The sequence below is a fragment of the Saccostrea cucullata genome, unplaced genomic scaffold (assembly GCF_032062105.1).
Source record: "Saccostrea cucullata isolate Sc308-1 unplaced genomic scaffold, CSIRO_AGI_Scuc_v1 ctg575, whole genome shotgun sequence".
In the NCBI taxonomy this organism is placed as follows: Eukaryota; Metazoa; Mollusca; class Bivalvia; order Ostreida; family Ostreidae; genus Saccostrea; species Saccostrea cuccullata.
Window position 1 is genome coordinate 138,190 of NW_026932050.1, and position 4,922 is coordinate 143,111.

A 4,922-nucleotide genomic window follows, 5' to 3' on the forward strand; every position below is an offset into this window, starting at 1 on the left:
ACTCTCTCTTCATCTGGTACAGATATATAACTGAGAACAGGAACCTGGATACCTGTGTGTCTGACAGTGGAGCTAAGCAGTAGTGGTGGTCAATCAGGCTGGGAAACTGAGATTCAGGTACACTGGACATACTCCTGCTCCAAAGAATGATCCCTTCAAGCCACGAGGAATCCACTAAGCTAATAAGTACCAGATATACTTAAATATAGCCATTAAATGTCAAAAGTAAGTCATCATGACCTAATTTTTTTCGTCACTCTCCGAAAACCCATAATGCATCAACTGACAAAATTTGATGATTCTAAGCCAAAAGATACTTAAATATAGCCATAAAAATTGTTGAAAGTACATGTAGGTCACTGTGACCTAATTTTTGATCGTCACTCTCCGTAAACCCAAGATGCATCAATTGACAAAGTTTGATGATTCTAAGCCAAATTGTACAGGAAATACTTAGATATAGCCATAAAATGTCAAACGTAGGTCACCATAACCTAATTTTTGGCCGTCAATCTCCTAAAACCGAAGATGCATCAACTCACAATTTGATGATTCTAAGCCAATAAATACCAAAGATACTTAAATATAGCCATAAAATGTCGAAAGTAGGTCACCGTGACCTAATTTTTTGTCGTCATTCTCTGTAAACCCAAGATGCATCTACTGACAAAGTTTGATGATTCTAAGCCAATAAGTACAGGAGATACTTAAATATAGCCATAAAATGTCAAAAGTAGGTCGCCGTGACCTAATTTTTGGTTGTCACTCTCCGAAAATTGAAGATGCATCAACTGATCAACTCAAAAAGTTTGATGATTCTAAGCCAATACATACCTAAGATACTTAAATATAGCCATAAAATGTCGAAAGTAGGTCACCCTGACCTACATTTTGGTCGACATTTTTCAGAGTCCCAAGATGCATCTCCTGACCAAGTTTGATATGATTGTAGGTCTGAAGGTAATCAAAAAATGCCTTTTAAACAATTTGAAAATATATGTCTGCAAAATTATAAAAGTAGGTCACAGTGACCTACTTTTTCTTAAATATGTTTTAAAGTCCCAAGATGCAGCAACTTACAAGATTTGATGATTCTAACCCTTACGGTGCCTGAAATAGTGGGATTAAATGTTTTGAAAAGGATAAGTCATAAAGTTCAAAAAATAGGTCACGGTGACCTACTTTTAGATTAACGTTGTTTAAGGACCCAAGATGCATCAACTGACTAAATTTCATGATCATAGGCCTTAAAGTTTCCAAAATATGCCTTCAAATTTGAAAACAAATGCCCGCAAAATTTACTAAGTAGGTCACCGTGATCTACTTTTGAGTTAACATGATGTGAAGTTTTAAGATGCATCAACTTACAAGATTTGATGATCCTAGCCCTTATAGTAAGCAAAATATAAACATTTTTATCAATTGTAAATTTAGGTCAACTTCAAAGTGACCTTGAGGCCACGCCCTTTGCTCTAGGGTCATGCCTTGAACAATTTTTAATCTTCAACATATCCTGATCCTTGTATGTAAGTTTGGTGAAAGTCTGCCTGGCGGTTCTGGAGAAGAAGATTTTTTAGCAACTAGTACTTCTGGTTTTGTTTTCCTGACTGTTTGATAATAATTCTTAAAAGCTAATAATGTCTACCTGATTACATAAAAGGTTTCTCATAGATAATTCCAGTTTAAAATGCACAATTTTTGTAAGTTAAAGTAGCATCCTTTGAGCACTTTTTAAAATAATTGTTTTTTACTTCTTGATTACATTAAGAAAAGTGTAAACTGATAAGTGATTTAAAATAAAACACTAGAATGTGTTAATTACTCAGACAAATTTAAATATATTATATTTTAAAATCTGCTATGCCTATACAATTTCACACTTAATTCAGATTTACAACAAAATTGTGAAAAGTGAACTGGTAGCATGTGGTTTTTTAACTTCTTGTGTTTAAGGTAATTAAAATATTTTTATATCCAAGATTTCAAGTACAGTGTATTATAATTGTAAAATTTCTTGATTTAATTACCACTGTATAAAAAGAACAGCATTGTTTAAATCAAGAAAACCTTTGAATTGTATCTGTAAACTTTTTAAAATGCTTTTTTATGCAGTGTATCAACCATTCCCCCCATTATAAACCATTTGTTTCCCTAGTGCCCTTCCCTTTATTGGAATCAAAACCTGGTTCTGGGACTCAAGGAGAACAGTAAAAATTTTAAACAGAACTGTTTTCAAAAATAAAGCAGAATGAAAAATTATAACCTTGTACACAGTAATCACATAACTTCATTTTTCTTAATCTAATAATTCAAAATCAATGTACATTTTTTCATCCACTGATCATTTCTTATGAAAACCATTGGGTTGTCTGAGTAATTTAACACAGAGTACATTTCTACTTCTACACTAGCTGATTTCTTTTTTTTTAAGTCATCTGTTTTGATAATTCTTTTTAAGATTTTTCCTATATGGCCCCGCCCATTCTGTGAAAAAGAACACCATTTCATGACATGGAATGCAGATCATCCCAAAGACAATTTTACCTTCATTACAAAAAAGTGTTTCATGCAAAGATAAATACCCCTTTTATGAGCTGCATGTTTTTTTGTTCAGGGAGGACAACTGGTAGTGTGTGGTGCTTTCTTACTTTTTCTGACCTCCTTTGAGCTCTTGTTATAATGCTGAATGTTTTTGTACCTTCTTTAGGATTTGCCTTTATGCCAGTTTAGTGTTCTACAAAGATGACTTCAAGTTTCTAGCCCAGGGAAGCTGTTAAAACAGATTTTTCCTATAGCTAAAATGTTTAGAATTTGAACAAAAAAAATCAGTACAATCAAAATGCTTGCTTTATTAGCAAAGTCGGGAAAATGACAAATTTAAATAGTTACTTATATTCAGTGGAAACAATCATATCACTTATGAGAATTAACGATTTCACATAACACAATATGGAAACATGATTTATATATATAGTGGTATAAAGGCTATGCCTATAGCCTGAAAACACATCACACTCAATAATTAACACACGATTTACAACAAAATTGTGTAGTGGCCTATCTTAGACATTATCCATTAAGTATGTCTTAGATATAAGCTACAGTGAATTGCATTTTTTTAATTTTCCAGTTGATGGTTGGCAAATAGCCAAGGACAAACAAACCGTGAAGAATATCATCAAACTGAGAAACCAGTTTAAACAAAATGTGTTGTTGTTTTTTCACTTCTTGTGTTTAAGGTAATGAAAATATTTTTATATCCAAGATTTCAAGAAACATTTCCCTACATACAGTGTATTATAATCACAGGTTGTAGGAAATCCATAGGATCTGTAAAGATATAATGTTACACTGTATAAAAGCACAGCATTGTCACAAAAAGCTATCATGAAAACCTTTATCACACTGTATCAATGATATCAATACTAAACAAGCAATACATGTACATGTACATACATGTACGTCATGGTCACAGTACAAAAACCCTTTTATCGCAGTGTATCAACCATTACATTATAAACCAGATAAATTGTTTACTAGTGCCCAGCTAATACCCTGGATATATAAGCTGTTAATAATGGCCGCCTGAGTATACAGATAAGCCTGCAGTTAACAAGAACTGAGCACTAATGATCAGCTTTATATCACATTTAGTTGAAGTGGAACTGCTTTTCGCGGGTAGCAGTGATCAGTCTGTCGCGGAGGATCCCCTCGCTGGAATACTCTGGCAGTTTGAGATAGTGGTAACAAGTGTTCACAGAAGGATAGCTGCACTCGTTCTCATTTTTACGAGCCACGGAGAGGCGTGGGTGGAGATTGGCAAGGCCCCCAGGGGGGAGGGAGGAACAGCCGGTCACAAACTGAACAAACGCTTTCCTCTCGTCAGCATTCAGTTCACACAGGACCGACACAAACCTCTGGAATCCAGGACTAAAAACAAAAAATAAATGTTACTCAGAATTACTCACAACAATAACATGGATATTTTCAAGTGTAATTTTGATTTTATCTCTATTAAAATACATTCATGGACAAGTAATGGTAAATACAACATTTTCAGTGAAGAAATTGATCCTCAAAGCTTTCTGTAAAATATACCTTTCTTTGGTGTAGCCTTGTTTGGGCTCGGTGTAATTCAGGATATCATCCCGTGTCCAATTAGGAAACTGGTCCCCACACAGTTTGGTCACCAGTTCATCAGGACTGAAGGAATGGAGCTTCTCCATTGGAAAGACTTCATTAAAACCCTCTGTAAAGTTTAAAATTTTGAGTTCATAAGTCCTATCTTTCTTTTTTTTCAGTTATATTTGTGTTCCTGTAATCTCTTCATACTAGAGAAAACAAATTAAACCTGATAGAGGATTGACATGAACATGTACCTCTGAATGCATCCAGCTGTCTTCGGATCCCGATGTTAAGACAGAAATCTGTTACCAAGTCAACATACTCATCAATGTTCTCCATGGTAACATCCTACACAATAAAATGTTCAAAGTTTGCTTGGATTTACTTTCACCAAAAAAAAAAAAAATTACATTCACAATAAAGAAGTATGTTTAAGTAGACATTTAACTGGACTAGACTTTCATATGATTTCTTACCACATTCTCTCCATCAGGTTTCAGGTCATAGGTCACATAACCATAGACCTTTGATGAAGGATTGAACTGGAAAGTCAGTCATTAAAAATGAAAAAATAATCCATTTTATCATCTAAAAATTTACATGAAAAGATTCAAGGAAACTCATTTGGAGACTTTGAAACTGGATGATTTCAAAGCATACTAATTCTATAACATTTTTCATTTTTTTTTATTAAAAGTATGTACAGTAAGTACTGATATAATGCCACAAAATAGCGACATTTATTATGCGTATTACACCCACCCCAGATCTTCAATCCGGCATCCCTCATACTTCTG